General features: G+C 43.3%; 1 pseudogene; it reads left to right on the top strand.

Annotated features, from left to right (window-relative positions):
- The first annotated feature begins 539 nt into the window (after positions 1–539).
- LOC116908179 lies at positions 540–17,819 on the top strand (annotated as a pseudogene).
- Positions 17,820–19,688: the final 1,869 nt, after the last annotated feature.

The raw sequence follows: 19,688 nt of genomic DNA, 5'->3' as shown, positions 1-19,688 counted from the left end.
GACACTTCCATGGAATCAGACTAGGAATGCATCACCTGTCAGCCCCTCCTTGCTCTACAGGTCCCTCACAGTCACCCTGCATCTTCTTGTCACTGTTTGGCCTGTTCAGCTATTGCTGTCTGGAAGACAGTGAGAAGACAGTGGCCCTCGCACACACACTGCTGTCAACAGCAGGAGAAGCCACACTATCTGACACAAGGTCAGCCTCAGATTTCCTGTGCTCCTTATCATTCAAAGAGAAAAAATGGATACAGAAATGCATTTTACATGTACATGTGTGCTGCCTGCACCTATGTCTGTGGCTCATGCATTCCTGGTACCTGTGGAGGGTAGAAAGTTCCAGATGGACATGAGCCAAAATGTGGGTGCTTTGGAGCAAATCCACATTCTCTGTAAGGGCAGCCAGTGCTCTAAACCACTGAACTATCTGGTCAGACCCTTTAAATTCATTCATAAATATCTCTTTAAATGCTATGACATAGTTCTCTTGAGCTAGGAAATTAATATTCACACATTAAAAGGTGCTATATTCCTTTTCCATGTGGGATAGTGGAATCCAAGCAGTGAACTGTGGGGTACAGTGGATCTACAGAGTGAACTGTGGGATACAGTGGATCTACAGAGTGAGCTGTGGGGTACAGTGGATCTACACAGTGAACTGTGGGGTACAGTGGATCTACAGAGTGAGCTGTGGGATACAGTGGATCTACAGAGTGAACTGTGGGGTACAGTGGATCTACAGAGTGAACTGTAGGATACAGTGGATCTACACAGTGAACTGTGGGGTACAGTGGATCTACATAGTGAACTGTGGTGTACAGTGGATCTACACAGTGAACTGTAGGATACAGTGGATCTACAGAGTGAACTGTGGGATACAGTGGATCTACAGAGTGAACTGTGGGATACAGTGGATCTACAGAGTGAACTGTGGGATACAGTGGATCTACAGAGTGAACTGTGGGGTACAGTGGATCTACACAGTGAACTGTGGGGTACAGTGGATCTACACAGTGAACTGTAGGATACAGTGGATCTGCATAGTGAACTGTGGGGTACAGTGGATCTACAGAGTGAACTGTGGGGTACAGTGGATCTACACAGTGAACTGTGGGATACAGTGGATCTACACAGTGAACTGTGGGATACAGTGGATCTACAGAGTGAACAATAAACTAATTTTAAATTTCCACAATACCTCCAAAAGAGTGCTGCAGACTTCTTCATTTGGATGTTCTACTGAAACTACAGCACTGTGTCGCAGCCATTTTTTCTTAAAATTTAGTCCTCTTGCCAGAGCTGAAAATAGATTGTATTGACAACAAAAAGAGTTAGGCTAGTAGAATGGTAATTTAAAAGAGGAGAATGAGTGCATTGTTCTGTCTTTAAATATTTGATCTCATCAAGTACACTTGTTTGATTCAGAATAGGAGTTCCAGAAGCTAATGGATGAGTGAATGCACACTTAAAACATGCATTATAGGGGCTGGAGAGATGGCTCAGTGGTTAAGAGCACTGGCTGCTCTTCCAGGGGTCCTGAGTTCAATTCCCAGCAACCACATGGTGGCTCATGACCATCTCTAATGGGATCGGATGCCCTCTTCTGGTATGTCTAAAGACAGCTACAGTGTGCTTATATTAATAAATAAATAAATCTTTAAAAAAAACATGCATTATAAGGTCAGTATAGGTAAATGTCAGTCTAAATGGATGAGATGCTGGCACAGTACTGATATAACACAGAGTTAATGAGCATGGGGTAACACCTGATGGTCAGCCTCTATACTAGTAAAGCCTTTCATGACTTCTCACTAGAACCTGCATGCAGAAGACGACCAATTATTACAAACATGCAATCTCTCGCATCAGCGGATTGAGGATCTGATTAAAGGCTATTTCTCATTTTTACCTTCTGTGCCTATCTCCCCATTTTGTTATGTTATTGTCAGACAGGGACTCTGTACCAGCTTTGGCTGGCCAGGAAGATCCAGAGGTTACTGATAACCTGGAACTCCTAACCCCCATTTCCACTTTTGGAGTGCTAGGATTACAGGTCTGTGTGTCAGTGATCCTGTTTATACAGAGCTGATGATCAAAGACAGGGCCTCCTATGTGACAGGCCGGCACTCTACCACTGGAGCCACCTCCCAGCACATGTGGCCTTTTTCTGTCATTCACACTTGAGAATGCCTGCACCATGGGGCTTATGACCGTGCAGTAGTCATAATTCTGTTTGGGATCTCTGGAGGATTGACTTCCTCCAGGTATACATGGGAAACTAGAACCCTTCTACAGTGGCTAAGGATGTTTTAATGAAGCGACACATGGACATTTTAGTTCACAGCATCTATAGTGGATCACGTTTGCATATGTAATGTGGATCCCAGGATTCTGAATGTGGGGCACTCACCTCTTTGTGTCAGTTGACTATTCTATGGAGGAGTTCACAGAGATAGAAAAACCCCAAACATAACTGTGGTGAGGTCTGAGCTAATTAATGTAGGGAGAATGTGCACTCTGATATTTCATTGAGTGAACACTGAAAACAGGGTTAAGTGTTTGGCATATCTGTTTTGGAGAAAAAGATATAGACACATCCTGATGTACAAAATCTCACGACCAATCAAGACGATCACAACTGAATGTTTGCACAGTACACAAAGGGCCAGGATATGTTCCTTGAGATTCTGTTTTTGTTTTTGTTTTGTTTTGTTTTGTTTTGTTTTAAATAAAGTCCCAATCATCAGTAGGTGGCTGAGATCACAGTTGTGTATCTGAGAAAAGACAAACAAGAGTTATACAATTCTTATCCCAAAAAGACCTTAGGAAACCCATCCCATGATACGTACAAGTACTTTTCTTCCTTGACGCCACCTACAATTTAGAGAAAAGAAACACTTAGGCCCAGACTATGGTAAGTATCCATTCTTGTCTTTGTTGGGTATGTGTTCTATTCTTTGGCACTGATATCCACTCTGGATACTAGACAAGTGTGGTGGCTGTATGGTCCTGGGACAGCATGATTCTGCAGGTCATCAGGTGACACAGACAGATGGAGATGGGCCAGAAGGAAAGGCTGAGAGGAGCAGCAGGAAAGAGCTGCAGGGAGCCTTGATCTATACCAAGCAGCAGAATGCCCAGGGAGTTGAGGTGGGGTGGGAGGAGTGACTTCTTTCTGTTAGCATGCTGCAGCAAGATTAATCCTGGAGAAACAGGACACAGGACAGGTAGGATAGTGAAAACCACCCAAGTTTCAGCCCAGTGTGCCCACTGGGGTCCTTTGGTATAATGTGTTTCTGCAAGTAGGCAGCTGACACAATGGAGTGGTGATGAACTAGAAAAGAAACTGAGAAGGTTGGTGGGACCCTGGGTCTGCAGCAAGAAATAGAGTTCCCGGGGGATGCAAAATACAAGTTCTTCATGAATAACATGTCTGTTACTTTTTGATTGAACATTATACAACATCACATCTAGAAAGAAACATTTACTCAAGAGGAAATGACCTCCTAAACTACATCTGAAACTGACATCTGGTACACCTTTATGAGTCGGGGATGACTTTCCTACCTCTTCCTAAGTGAATACCCTAATATCTACAGTGCCTATGATTTTTATTACTCAAATATGCTGTCATTTAGAAACAACAGTTTTATGAACATAGCCTTTCTATCTTAATGGGATGATCATCTTACCTTAGATGACTTTGCCTCCTCACCTTTTGAGGCCTTTATCTGGAAGTCAACTGGAAGAACTAGGAAGACACAAAATAACAGTCAGAACATGGTACTGCTTGAATTACCCAGAGCTCTTTGCTTCAGAATGGTTATAGTTGATAAGCAAGTATGACTGGGCTAATACTGGACCATTGTGCTTGATGGGAAAAGGACTGAGAATAGAAGAAAAGTGGGGGACAGTGTTTTTGACCTTCTAAGTAATGGGAACCTAAAGCAGTGTGAAACAACCAACCCATCTCCAACTGGGTAAAAACACTAAAATAAGTTGTATGGTTAAATGAGAGCTCTACCGTTTTCAGTCATTCTAAAGACCAAGAGAATTGGCACTGCTTTCTATTTATCTTTCAACCCATTTTAATGCCCACAAACTCACACTTGTGTGCACACACATGCACGGCATGTGCACACATACACACATCACACTCACAGTTTGTATTTATCATAGCATATAGGAATCTAAATTTGATAGTGTACTCATTGTCATAGGTCAGTCACTTAGTAGCAGGCACAAGATAATATAAGTCATACACTCATCCTTTCATACCATTATTGAATGGTTGAAGGGACTGTCTGCCTGCATATGTGGCTGCAGGCCAGAAGAGGGCACCAGATCTCATTACAGATGGTTGTGAGCCACCATGTGGTTGCTGGGAATTGAACTCATGACCTCTGGAAGAGCAGTCAGTGCTCTTAACCACTGAGCCATCTCTCCAGTCCGATACATTATTTTATTCTCCTCTGGTCTTCTTTTGCTATGCCATCTATTTGTGTGCATTGTGTGAATAGATGTTCAATTTCTGACCAAATGGGGGTCTGGACCTTACTGACCACCAGACTTACTTACCCAACTCTACATCAGAAATGCCAGGACGTTGATGCATTGTTAGCACTGTAGTGGCAGTGTGTTTTTATGTGTCACTGTCATGAACTGTGCACTCATATAGTGTCAGTCTCCATTATCACTAAAGGACATCTCAATCCTGACTGACTTTAGGACAGATGTGTGGGCTGATCCAGGACTCCCAAAACATGCATGCCCCAACCCCCAGTTTTGGTGAACTAACAAAAACCATGTGTTTATGTGCTTTGCACACAATGACTGTGATTAACTTTGACATTTATGCTACAATACCTGCCCCTGGGGTTTGTGAGCATGGGTTCCACCTCATGAGGTGCATATTGTATAGGATTTCTCAAGGCTGTTAGAAATCAAGACAGTTGCACAAATGATAGACCATCTTCTGTGGTGACTAGAGACCTCACAGCTGAATGATGAGCCGGGTCAACGGTTCAGAGTATCAGCATCAGGACCACAATCTGGGCTCCCATCTTGGCTCTTCCACCAAAGAACAGAAGAGTCTGGGTACTTTCGTCACTATCTGTCTTTGATCCCAGCCCTGGGGGTGTACATAAAGTGTAGACAAGGATGTGTGTGTCTGTGCTGTTGGTGTGTGAGTTATGAACTCAGGGCGAGGACATGTGTGCCTACACTGTTGGGTGTGTGAGTTACTGAACATAGGGACAAGGGTGTGTGTATCTGTGCCATTGGGTATGAGGAAGGTTATTTGTGTGGAAAATGTACTGCCGACGTCCTCCCAGCTTAGTCTGAGTCAGACCTTGGATTCCAAATTTCTAAACCATTGTTCTTCTATGACATATGCCTGCTTGGAATGTAAGCAGCCATTTTCATTTTATCCAGACTCAGGATAGACAGAGTCAGTTAAACATCTAACGGGAATGCCTGAGTATGCACTCAGTGTCCACTCCTAAAGTAAAGTCAGTGTTGTTCTCTTCAATCTTCCAGTTGTCTAACTGTGAAGACTTGTTTCAGTGACATACAGCCCAGAATGGCAGGTGGATGAACATTCTATAGTAAAACATCTAGCATTGCAACCCCTGGAAGTCCCCACCTTACAGTATCAATGCTTCACAAATATGAGGGCCTCCACATTTAGCTATTTGCACCAAAATGGAAAGCCTATAGTTCAACTTCTTGAAAGAGCTCAAAATGAAAGCTCAGGAGGTCTCAGCCACATGGCACGTGAAAACATGTGTAGCTACTACATCTTTTCAGTGTTACAAGTCTATGTGAAGACTAGTTTGGTCATTACTGAATGCATGTACAGTATTTACTCACTGCTGGATATAAATCAATATTAAATACATATGTTCTTAGTCATCGGTCTTGATGATTGATCTCATTCTCACTTCTTACATGCTGAAACAGTGATTTCTTGTTGGAAAAGCGGTTTCCATTCTTGAAAATGCTTACCTCCGGAGGGCAGTGGGATGGAAAATGAACTACGATTTTGCTTTCTAGTGATTCACATAAAATATGTTTTCAGTTTAATTAAATACAGAAAGTACGAATCCTGTGAACCTTGACAAAAATGAAAACATGTCCATAATTCCCTGCATTTATACATCTTTCAGAGGAGATGAAACTGTGATGTAACACAGACAGTGTTAAAAAATAAAGATATAGGTACATAATTATGAAAAATACCTCAAAACATCAACATTTTGGAGCCCCTCCAGTTTTATGAGATATATTTCAATACATATAATCGTAACATACAGTAGCTGGGTATTGTGGCACACGCCTTGATCCCCAGCACTCAGGAGGCAGACACAGTCATCTGTCTGTGTGGCTGAGGTCGGCCTGGTCTACATAGTGACTTCCAGGATAGCCAGGGCTACTCAATATATATTGTCTCAAGTATATGTACGCCATAAAATTCCTGTAAATATACCAAGGAATATCTATGGAAAACTTGATGAATCAAATAAATAAGTTATATAATAAAACTATAAAGCATAATCAAAATCTGTATATATTAAAGGGGAAATTATTTGAACAATATATGTTGAGGGATGACAGTCAAAGGTGAGTGTTACCTTCACAGGAGCATCTGCCTCCCATTGGGAAATCTCGAGCAAACCGAAGTAGACAATTCTGCACTGTCCCAAGTGTATGCTGAGAAGCCTCACAACGCACTGAAATTCAGAACCGAAGCATTACAATACATGACCACATAACCATAGCAACACTATGTCACGGAATTCCAGGACGAAGTCACGTTCCGCGCTGTGTCATCCAGCATCTGCTAGGTCACTGAGCCAGGTCAGCAGCTGGCTCAGCTGCCAAGAGCACTTTGCCATAAAAGTCGGTGACTCGGGTTTGATCTATTGAACCTATGGTGGAAGGAGAGGACCAGTTCCCCCCAACGGCCCTCTACCTCCATCCATGTACCATGGCATACATGGAACACACTAATGTGTACACTAAGCATACACACAGTAGTGATTTTGACAGAATAGGTTATTACACATGATATCATATGCACAATGTCCTTTCCCTGAGAACAGAGCTATCAGAGCACATATTTTGTCCCATCTGTTACTATGAAGTTCCCTGACTACATTTCTGACTTCACTGAAAAATCTATCACTGTATATTTAAACAATGAGCTATTTCCACCAAGAAAATAACAGAAAAAGTGGTTTTCTGAGACCATTCTCCTTGAACCTGAGCGTTATTTTACTAAATATAAAATTTAAGATAACCTTCAATATGAAGCCACACCTATGAAGTCTCATCAACATGGCTGCCCAGGCATGAGCTGAACAAGGGACACTAACAGATATGCCAGGGTGGGCGGGGGAAAGCCCACGTGCCCTCTGGCCCACATGAAGAACAACAGGCAACTAAGGAAAGCTGACAAGAGAAATAGTCTTCCGCAGGGAAGAGGACACCCATTAAGTATCCAATACCAAGTGGTCAGTCCTGAGAACATATGCATTTAAGAAAAATTATGCGGGGCTGGAGAGATAGCTCAGTGGTTAAGAGCACTGACTGCTCTTCCAAAGGTCCTGAGTTCAAATCCCAGCAACCATATGGTGGCTCACAACCATCTGTAATGGGATCTGATGCCCTCTTCTGGTGTGTCTGAACAGCTACAGTGTACTTATATATAATAAATAAAGCTAATCCCCAACCCCTAAAATAAATCTTTAAAAAAAGCTGGCCCTGCCCTCCCTTTTAGGTAGGGGTCTTTGTGCTTGGGGGTTTGTGGTGGAATTTTCCCACTGGCCTTTGATTGACCCCAACTCTGGCTCTTTCAAATTCTCCCTCTCAAAGGCAGCAAGAGTTCTTTTTTTTTTTTTTAAAAGATTTATTTATTCATTTATTATATATAAGTACACTGTAGCTATCTTCAGATACACCAGAAGAGGGCATCGGATCTCCTTACAGATGGTCGTGAGCCACCATGTGGTTGCTGGGATTTGAACTCAGGACCTCTGGAAGAGCAGTCGGTGCTCTTAACCGCTGAGCCATCTCTCCAGCCCCGGCAGCAAGAGTTCTTAATATCTGAGCCATCTATCTCCAAGCCCTGGGAATACTTGCTTTTAATGTTTACATATATGTTACAGATTGTGAGTGAGTGTGGCTACGGGCTGCAAATTATAAAGAGGATATGGGAGATGGAAAGGTTGTGTTAAGTAATGGGGGCAGGATAGTATAACACATGTGACATGAGATCAGAAAGGAGGCAACCAGGGTGGCAAGGGACTGGGGTGGCAAGGGACAGGGAGAGGCAAGGAGATGAGGGGAAAGAGGGCAGGGTGAAGTATTGATAATGAGAAATTATGTTTGAAAATGCCATAAGAAATTTTTTTTTGCTATCTGAAAAGAATAAAATGTATAAAAACACACAAGGGACTGAGGAAATAGTTCTGTGGGTAAGAGCCCTTGCTGACTTACAATCCCCAGGATCAACATAAAAATATGCACATCCATGTATGTAGTGTGATGGTGTTCCTGGGAAGACATGAAGAATATCCCTACCCCTGAGATTGGTGAAAGCTCAAAGCAAGGATCACACTGAACTGACCTGGCCTTTCTTCAGTGACATGTCCAGGGTAGGGGGGAGGAGAGTAGGAAACCAGAAGACAAGGGAACAGATAAGATTGGGATCAGAAAGTCTTGCCAAGCTACGTCGCATGCCAAGAAAGGTTGCTCAGAAGTACAGCATCTTGTACACTATTTCCAGAGGAGAAACTATCGGACAACAGGATAAATTCAGCAGGAAGCTAATCGAGCAGAGTGGCAGAGGGAACAAACAGTATCTCAAGAACATTACAGGCTGGGCACACAGAGGCTGTAGGACTGGTAACTACAGCCCTATAAGGTGGGAAGAGTTAGGGTCTTACAATGAGAAGCCACAGCTGCCACAGGGACCAGGCTCTAGGCCATTGCCAGCTCCACCGAGCATCCTGGTTTTAGAAGAGTTGTGTTCCTTCTCTTTATATCAAGGTCTTAGAGAAAGCCTTGCATCAGCCAAGTCCTCAACAGTGAACGTTAGATTTGTTGGATTACTTACAAGAATATGGTTGGTGGGTTACATACAGGGGTGACTCAAAGGCAACTGTTTCATGTAAAGCACTCCCCTACACACACACACAATGGATAACAAAAGCTGGAAGCCTAGAGCTCATCCCATAACTCACAGCTATAAGAGTTGGAGAATGTCTCCTTTAAGCAGATGAGTTGAAGTTCAGCTGGTCTGAGTGTGTATCTCAGCAGTACTTCCTGTTATATAAAATTGGACACGTTGGGGCCTAATGTAACTGATCAGTTTCAGGGACTTCTTGAAGCTTCTTAGTTGTTTACTTCCTGGGTTGTAAGGAGATTTACTGCAGGACAGAATGTTTCCCCTCCCTTTTAGAGTATCTTAAGTCTTAACCAGGTTACCTCCCAATGAAATGTTTTATCTCAGAGGAAATGCTGTATAGCACTGTAACAGCACCATTGTGGAGCAGAGACCGGCAGATTCCACAGCTTACTAACCATCCAGACCAAAACTGTAAGCTTAAGGTTCAGTGAGAGAGATCCTGCCTTGATAACAAGGTAGAAAGAGGTTAAAAAAAAAACACAAAACAGATGTCTCTAGCCTCCAAATGCCCATGTATGGCCACACACACCTGAACATAAATATATTCATAGACTATACACACACACATGTGCGCGCATGCACACACACACACACACACACACACACACACACACACAAATTTTTAAAAAATCTTTTAATGGACTGAACTTCTGAACCTGTAAGCCAGCCCCAATTAAATGTTGTCCTTATAAGAATTGCCTTGGTCGCCTAGAACAAATGAAACTCAAGACGGATGATCAAAATGTGAAGGCTTCACTCCTTCTTTAAAAGGGGAACAAGAATACCCTTGGCAGGGAAGAGAGAGGCAAAGATTAAAACAGAAACTGAAGGAACACCCATTCAGAGCCTGCCCCACATGTGGCCCATACATATAGAGCCACCCAATTAGACAAGATGGATGAAGCAAAGAAGTGCAGACCGACAGGAGCCGGATGTGATCGATCCTGAGAGACACAGCCAGAATACAGCAAATACAGAGGCAACCAGAATAAGCCAGCAGCAAACCACTGAACTAGACACCAGTGGAAGGGAAGCCCTGAACCCCCCAGGGAATAACACTTGTTTTGCCTGGAAATAACACTCAAATGTACATAAGAAATACTCAAGTTAATAAAAAAAAAAAAAAAAAAAAAAAATTGCCTTGGTCATGTTGTCTGTTCACAGCAGTAAAACCAACCCTAAGACAAGAGAAATAATTATTATTTCTCTTTCTCTCTTTCTTTCTTTCTTTCTTTCTCTCCCTCCCTCTTCCTACAGGTCTCTCGCTTCTGGTTTTGTGTTTTTATGGGATTCTTGAGTCACCAAACAAGAGGGTCTCTGGTTTTTGTGACTTTTCTTGGGCTCTTTCTCTATGTTTATGTGTTTTGTCCTATACTGATGGTTTTGGTTCTTTTCTTTTAAAAAATTATTTATTTATTCACTTTACAACCCAAAGATATTAAGAGATGAGTTCTTTACTGTGCTTGGTGAGTTACCCCAGGATATTTTATATGACTTGAGGCTGTTGTGAAAGGTATTGTTACCCCAATTTCTCAGTTCGTTTGTCATTTTTATTTAGGATGGCTACTGATTTCTGTGAGTTAATTTTGGATTCTGCTAATTTGCTGAAAGTTTTTATCAGCTGTAGGACTTTTGTGGTGAAACATTTAGTCACTTATGCATATTCCACATCATCTGCAAATAGAGATACTTTGACTTCTTCCCTTCCCAAAGGAAAAAAAAAAGAACAAGAAAAGAAATAGTTATATCAACAGGATCCCCCTTAGGCCAATGATTTCCCTAGCCATGGCATTTGGCCTTGTTTACAATACAGTTATGAATTCTATCCTGTGGAGCAAGCCTTATATCCAATCAAGAGAGTAGTTGGTCATTCTCATAAGCAATCTTGCCACCATTGTGCTGGTAGGTAAAACCTTGCCAGGTACTTTAGAATTTTAACATGCAAGGTGTATTGGCACAATCTGAGTTATCTCAGTTGAGAAGAGGCCTCCATAAGTTCTGGCTGTAAGGTTGTAAGGCTAAAGGGCCTGGCCCATTGTAGGTGGTGCCATCCCTGGACTGATGGTCCTGGGACTTAAAGCAAACTGAGCAAGCCAGGAGGAGCAAGCCAGTGAGCAGCATCAATCCATGGGCTCTGCATCAGCTCCTGCCAGCAGATTCTAGCCCTGCTTGAGTTCCTTCCTGACTTGATTTAATGATGATTATGATGTGGAAGTGTGAGGCAGATGGGCGATTTTCTCCCCAACTTTCTTTTGGATTGTTTCCTCACAGCAATAGACACCCTGGGTCACGGAGGTCAGCATTGTGTCAGGCCACTGAAGTTCTTTCTCCCCAGCAGCCCGCACGGCACCGTCAGAGTTTCCTGGTCAGACAAGCTTGTTTTCTCTGTATCTTGCATCTGAAGCAAGTAGTGTCTTCAGCACAATGTCTTACTATCTGGATATGGTACACAGCCAAGAGTGATGGCAATAATTTGTGTCATTTGGGGATTCTTTGGGGCCAATAACTCATAGGAAGGTATTATCCCATGCCTGCCACTGAGATTTTTATTCTACAGCCCATGTCCTCTGGAAGCAATACAGTTCACTGTTGTGGAGTATCTCTATTTAACTTTTTCCTTGTTCTACAATACCCAGCTTAAAATTTAGTGAACTTTCATAAGGCTTCTTCACACAGCCTTAGAATGTGAGGACCAGAAGGCAAGGCGGAGGGCTGTAAGATATCATCTCCTGAGCAAGATACAACCATTGCAACACAAACTCGGAGCAGCTGCTGATGTCTGCACAGGGTCTATACAAGGACGAGCCCATCAGCAGTCAAGCATGAATGGATGGGTGGGGGTCACTGCTCCACTATTTGATACAGATAGACACGGGGAGAGGGAAAGCCTTCAGTCATGTGCTTACTGATGACATCACCAGGCTCCAGTGGGTAGTTTAAATTCAATTGTCACACATGTGGCAGTGGTTAAAAGAAATGGGCCTAAGGTTTTGAAACCCAGAAAGGGATTGTTAGTGATGGAGGGAGGAGATGAGAGAGGTTGGAGTCAGAGGCATCAGAATACATTGTACATGTATGAAATCTGTCAGATAACAAAATCAATAAATAAGACAAAATACATGAGATGGAAAGTGATGAGTTATTTCTTCTATATAAGACTGATAACCGGGGCTGGAGAAATGGCTCAGTGGTTAAGAGTACTCTTCCAGAGGTCCCGAGTCCAGATCCCAGCAACCACATAGTGGCTCACAACCCTCTGTAATGAGATCTGATGCCCTCTTCTGGTGTGTCTGAAGACAGCGGCAGTGTACTTATATAATAAATAAATAAATCTTTAAAAGAAAAAGAAAAGACTGATAACTCTTATAAAAACCCAAGAGCCAAAAGGGATTTTTTAGTTAATAAAGGATCAAGAGATGAATTTAAAAGGTCAATGAAACATGTGCACACTGCCCATCACTAGTTCCCCTCTGAAGAAAAGAGGTCGCCTAAGAATCCACCTAACATCAGGAATGACGCTAACATGCTATAAAATTGCACAAACTCCAGTTCTTTTCAAGTTGCCATTTCTCTTCATTTCCACTAGGTCATGCTCTTTGGTAAGGATAAGATATATGAAAACCAGACCTGGGTATGAGAATCCTTGGCACATCCATCTATTGCCTATAGTGGATGAAGGACAGTTATCGTTACCCGTAATGACCCACTAGTCATATCTTCTCTTTTTTTCTTTTTTTCGGAGCTGGGGACCGAACCCAGGGCCTTGTGTTTGCTAGGCAAGCGCTCTACCACTGAGCTAAATCCCCAACCCCCACTAGTCATATCTTATTTCCAGAGTCATAGTCTAAATAATTATTTCAGCATTTCCAACTACATCAATTCAAACATAACTAAGTTATTTCATCAATGACATCACATACCTTAACTAACCTGCAGACCCTCTTATGGCTTGGAGGTCTATTTTCCTCACAAAAGCAATCACTCAAAAAGTAGCAAAAAACAACTGTAGCCTTTACTCACTCACAGCCATTTTAGCACAACTCGTTTATGTTCAACTCACTTTTTAAAGTTTTCGTCTGGGTTATTCAGTTTGCTTTTGTAGGAATTTTGCCTACCTATCTGCATGTGCACGCCTGGTGTCCTCAGAAGCCAGAAGAGGGCGCCGTGCCCTGGAGTTGGAGTTATCCAGAGTTACCTGTTCATGTAGGTCATGAACCGGGGTCCTTCCGAAGAGCCGCAAGAGCCCTTAACGCTAAGCCATCTCTTCCAATACAACTCATTTATCCCGTTTTTCCAACTGTATTTCCATGCCGGGTCAAGCTGTTCCCTGTAGGGACCCTCATCTATGAGGAGAAAGCCAAGTGTGTTAGGGCTGCGGTGGCTGCAGCACCCACGGCCTCTGCCCAGCTCGCTCTCTGCAGCCTGCCTCCTGCTTCTCCCTACCTTAAGAGGTCAGTCCTGTGGCCCCAGGTCATCATCCCTGAGAAGGACACTAACTTCCTCTGGGTGCCTGCTTCCGGTGGCCAGAGCTGGATCCAAAGAACACGGTCAGGCGGAGCAAAAGAGAGGAGCTGTCAGGCAGCAAGCAGAATGCTTTCCTGCAGTTGGGACACAGCAGTTCTGCCTCAGCACCACGCCCTTGGTCTCCTCCTGGGCGGGATCAGAGAAAGTAGCCCGAGGGGGTTCAGGGCTACGGCTGCTAGGTGAAGACAAAGGGAGCATGCGCCCTCCCAGCACTCAGTCCCTCTTCCTGTGGTTAACCCGCAGGCTTGTACACCAACTATGCCAAGGAGGGTTTGAGCTGCCTCCTTAGGCAAGATCAAGGGCTGACCCTCTTCTGCTCCCTTTGCCACCTCCCTCTCCTTTCTTGCATTCCTACACCAATTTTTTTTTTTTTTACATAGATTGTGATGTGGACCTCAGAATTCCTACACCTTTTATATCTCTATAATTACACATAAATGGGCATTTTCTGTTTTTTACACCTAGACTCCCTTTACTGGCATCCATGCTCAGCAGTGGAGCTCAGATTATTGTGGGTCTAGGAACTGACGTCAGGGACATCTGTTAAAAAACACTTCGGGCCAGCTGGGCAGTGGTGGCACACGCCTTTAATTCCAGCTCTTAAGAGCTTAGGACAGGTGGATCTCTGTCAGACTCAGCTATAGATCTAGTTCCAGGACGGCCAAGGCAAACAGAGAAACCCTGACCCGATAAACTTTAAAAAACAAATAAACTCAAAATAGCAACATAACACTTAAGGTCTCTCACTGAACAGTTACAACTAAGTAAATCTGGGGTAGGGCCCTAGAATTTTGGAACCTCACCCCAACTTCTGCTGATTCAGAGAATCAAGGAGCCACACTCAAGGCTTTCTCCTATTAAATATACAGTTTTAGTTACCAACATTTTCTAAAAATGTATATAGTTCACAGGCATGCATGAATATTTGGTTCGTGAAGAATTTGCAGAGCACTATAAAATAAAATTATACTAGTTATTCATTTATATTTCACAATAGTAATAGTGTGAATTAGGTAGTAAGTCTGATTCAACCACAGAAGGATGCAAAAATAACCCACTATTTACAAACACCCACTGTGATTCATCTATACAAGATAATTTTATTTCAACTTAAATAATCAGTATATTGTATTATATTATCTATAATATATAAATATTTATATGCAATATAAATGTGTTATAATGTTATATAAATAAATCAATTTAATTGATATTAACAATATAAAACCATCTAATCTAAACTGCAATATATGGCAAGGGACTACACATCAATCCTGCCTTTATCAAGGTGAAGGAGATAGAGTCATAATTTTTATTTTTAACCTCAGGACAATTTCATTAGCGTTAAAACAAACAACAACAAAAACAAATCGAAACCACAGGGTATGCCATCTGTAAATCTTGGCAGCTGCCCAAAGGCGGAAAATGGAGAAGAGGAAATGAGAAGGCTTATCTTTTTGATCACGCATGGAGGTCTGTGCAAGCAGCAATATAGCAAGGGGGAGGGGTGTCAGCATGCTTTACAGAAAGAAAAAAAAATCTAAAACAGCATCAAAATAGACTTAGGGGTTGGGGATTTAGCTCAGTGGTAGAGCGCTTGCCTATGGCAAGCGCAAGGCCCTGGTTCGGTCCCCAGCTCCGAAAAAAAAAAAAAAAAAAAAGAAAAGAAAAAAAAATAGACTTGAGGCTCTAACCAGCATCTGAAAGGAAGAGACAGTGAAGAAGGAAAAGGGACAAATCCTCTGTATGGAACAGTTCTATGTCAACTTGCTCCAAGCTAAAGTCTTCAGAAAGGACAGAGCCTCAATTGAGAAAATGCCTCCATAAGACCGGGCTGTAGGCAAGCCTGTAGGGCATCTTCTTAATTAGCGATTGATGTGGGAGGGCCCAGATCATGGTGGGTGGTGCCATCTCCAGGCTGCCGGTCCTGAGTTCTACTGGAAAGCAGACTGAGTAAGGCATGGGGAGCAGGCCAGTAAGCAGCACCCCTCGTGCCCTTTCCAAGGCTCCTGCCTCCAGGTCCTTGCCCTGCTTGAGTTCCTGCCTTCACTGCGTTGATGCTGTGGAACTGTGAGCAAAATAAGCCCTTTCCTCCCTGAGTTGCTTTGGTCATGGCGTCTCACCACAGCAGTGTTAACCCTACCTGAGCCATCATCTTCCAGTGTCAGAACTCCGGCAAACCAAACGAAGCCTCACGGCTGCTCCTAATGACCACCTGTGACTGTAACCTTCTACTTAAAGGCTGCTGTTGTCTCTACTGTTAGTGAACACACATGCTTCTCTGATAGACTGGACAACACTACAGTAAGGCAAATGTTCCAGACGTATGCCAAGTTCGCTGCTCTTAAGTTCCATTGCAACTAATAATTTCAAAGACTGGAGGGATGATCCAGCGGTTAAGAATGGTTCGACTTGGGGTTGGGGATTTAGTTCAGTGGTAGAGCGCTCCCTAAAAAAAGGCCCTGGGTTGGTCCCCACAAAAAAAAAAAAAAAAAAAAAAAAATGGTTCAAGCTACACACAAATGTCAACCATGGGACAGATTTTGAAGGATCAATTTATCAGAAACTGTGTCTTGCTAAGAACCTGAGCTTGGCCCGGAGCACTGGCTTTCCATAGCTTACAACCTCTAATTCCTGTCCCAGAGGATCTGATACCATCTTTTGGCCTTCTTAGTCACCTTCATTCAGATGTACACACACGAGTAAATTTTTAATGTTTTAATCATGTGTATGTGTGCATCTGTGTGTAGGTATATGCACACGAGTGCAGGGGCTCACAAATGGCAGAGGCAGACAGATCCCCTTGAAGCTGGAGTTGCAGGCAGTCGTGAGCCACCTGATGTGCTGGGGTGCTGGGAACTGAACTCAGGTCCTTTTAGTTCCATCTGTACACTGGGTTCCACTCTTTCATTATCAGCACAATGTCTGTGTGCCTAGTGACACAGAACTGGGAATAAGAAGTGCATATAAAGATCCCAGGGATGTTCAGTTAAAGTCAGTGTCGTTATCCCCATGCCCACAGGTGAAGAAGAAAATAAAAGAAGCTCTTCTCCCTCCAGCCTCAGTGACTGCAGCACAACTTCCACATGGAGGGGTGGCCTCAGCTTCGAGCACAGCGAGTGACAGCATGCCTCAGGACAGATCACCTTTTCCTCAAGGTCATGGCTGACCGTTGTGACCGAACATGCCCACAGGCAAAGTGAGCCCCTCCATCCTAAGCTGATCTTGGCAAAGCTGCCAGAGATATTTTCGACAAAGGATTTGGCTTTGGGTCGGTAAAGCTGGATGTGAAAACAACGTCATGCCGGGGTGTGGAATTTTCAACATCTGGCTCATCTCTTACAGTGTGGTAAAGTCAGTGGGACCTTGGAGACCAAGTACACATGCTGTGAGTATGGTCTGACTTTCACAGAGAAATGGAACACCAATAGCACCCTGGGGCAGACAGAGGTCACAAAAGACCAGATTTATCAAGGTTTGAACGTGACATATGAGGGGTTAGGGATTTAGCTCAGTGGTAGAGCACTTGCCTAGCAAGTGCAAGGCCCTGGGTTTGGTCCCCAGCCCCGGAAAAAAAAAAAAAAAAGAAAGTGACATATGATACAACCTTTTCATCAAACACAGAGAGAAAAGTGGTAAAAAAAAGTCAAGTCTGCTTACGAGAGGAGATGCATAAATCTTGGCTATGATGTTGACTTTCATCTTCCTGGATCTGCTATCCCTGGGTCAGCTGTCTTTGGTTACAAAAAGGATTAACTTTGCAGTCAGCTACAGGGCTGGGGACTTCCGGCTCCACACGAATGTCCATATTGGGACAGATTTTGAAGGATCAGTTTACCAGAAGGCATGTGAGGATTCTGATACTTCAGTAAGCCTTGCTTGGACATCACGTCCCAACTGCAGTCGTTCTGGTACTGTCACTAAATAGCAGTTGGATCCCACAGCTTCCATTTCTACAGAGGTCAACAGCTCTCACTTAGCTGGAGTGGTCTCTGCTCAGACTCTGAGGCCTGCTGGGAAGCCTTTATTGTCTGCTCTGGTAGATGGGAAGAGTTTGAATGCTGGAGGCCACAAATTTGGGCAGGCCTTGGAGTTGGAGGCTTAATTCAGTTAAAAGGAACCTCTGGGAATGGGTATCAGAAGATTTGGCCTTGATATATTTCCATGTGACCAGCAGGCTCCTCCTTCCCCCAAAGGTAATAACATCAAAGGATGCTTAAGGAAGAGTTCTATTTTAAATATTTAGACAGTCGCCTATCGGCTGCTTTCTAGTTGGACGGTTATCTAGCGATTAGTGCTGCCGAAGTGAAGCTATCTCTACATTATTTAAACGTATTTAACTGTCCAGTGTGCTACCCACCAATGATGAACTAGACATTTATGAAAACCGTACCATTGTTTCTGTTCCTTTATAACACTGACTTGTACTGGATGAGCTGGATCGGTGGATGCTTTAAGTTGAGGTAAAACTTTTTTTTCTGTTATTTTCAACTATCATTAGAATTACCTTGGTGACCCCAAACATGACAAATTATGAATAAAACAAGTGTACATAAAAAAGAAAATGAGAAAGCTATATTTTAAACACTCTCTTATCGTGCGTTTACCAGATAGTCTGCTTCGGTTCTGTCTTTTAATAAGCTGAAGCTATAAATGCAAACAATGAACCATAGCCAATAGGAAGGGTGATCTGAGTCTAAAATAGACCTAGTTGCCTCCATAGTCAAAAATGTCCCCTCACTTGAACCACTCTTCTACGAGTGGGAAGATAATGTCATGTTTTTATGAAGGTATCTGTCTTAGTCCGTGTTGTACCACTGTGAAGAGGCCATGATCACGGCAACTCTTATAAGAGAAAGCATTTAGCTGGGTCTTGGTTACAGTTTCAGAGGTTTAGTCTATTGTTACAGCGGGAGGCATGGCTGCATGCAGGCAGACAATGGAGCAGAGTCAAGAACTACACCCTCATCTACGGCACGACACCGAGCCTGGTTTGGGCTTCTGAACCCTCGAAGCCCACCACCAGTGACGCACTTCCCCCAACAAATCTCCCAATCCTTTCAAATGGTGCCATTCTGCCAAAGAGCAGCTTGACATCGCAGGGTAAACAGGCAGCCATCGAGGGTGGTGTTGGTCAACATACACTTAAATACTAGGCTACTTGTCCTCTGAAACCGCCTGAGTTGGGGCCCCACTGTCATGAGGGCCCCACATTTCCCACGGCCCTCAGCACCACTGTCATCCATGTTCCTACTAAAATGGACCATTAAGCCCCACTTAAAACATTCAGCTGCCTCAGAAATTAAGAGCACTGACTGCTATTCCAGGGTTCCAGAGTTCAATTCCCAGCAACCACATGGTGGCTCATGACCATCTGTAATGGGATCCGATGCCCTCTTCTGGTGAGTCTGAAGACGACAACATACAATAAACTCACATACATAGAATAAATAAATCTTAAAAAAATTCACCTGCTTTCCTAATCAAAGTCCCAAAGTCTACATCCAACAACTAGCAGCATGGTTGGACCTATCACTACCACACACTTGGTGCCACCACAGGACCAAAGTCAACTTTGGCTTGCAGTGATAAAATACTATAAAACTGGTTAAGATGTGCTAAACGGAAACTTATTGGCACACAGTCTTAGAGGCTATAAGTCCAAGGTGGAGGATCTGGCATCTGGTTGGGCCTTCTCATTATGGTATAACATGAAAGAAGGGAATATGTGGAAAGATTAAGAAAGCAGGCAAGCGGGGTTGGGGATTTAGCTCAGTGGTAGAGCGCTTGCCTAGAAAGCACAAGGCCCTGGGTTCGGTCCTCAGCTCCGAAAAAAAGAAAGAAAAAAAAAAAGAAAGAAAGAAAGCAGGCAAGCTTGGTCCTTTCTTCCTTTTCCTACAGTCACTAGTCCAGTCTTGGGGCCCTCTTATGACCATATCTAACCCTAATGGAATTCCTAAGGCCCTATCTTTCA

Source organism: Rattus rattus, chromosome 8 (assembly GCF_011064425.1).
Source record: "Rattus rattus isolate New Zealand chromosome 8, Rrattus_CSIRO_v1, whole genome shotgun sequence".
NCBI lineage: Eukaryota > Metazoa > Chordata > Mammalia > Rodentia > Muridae > Rattus > Rattus rattus.
This window is presented reverse-complemented; position numbering and strand designations above follow the sequence as displayed.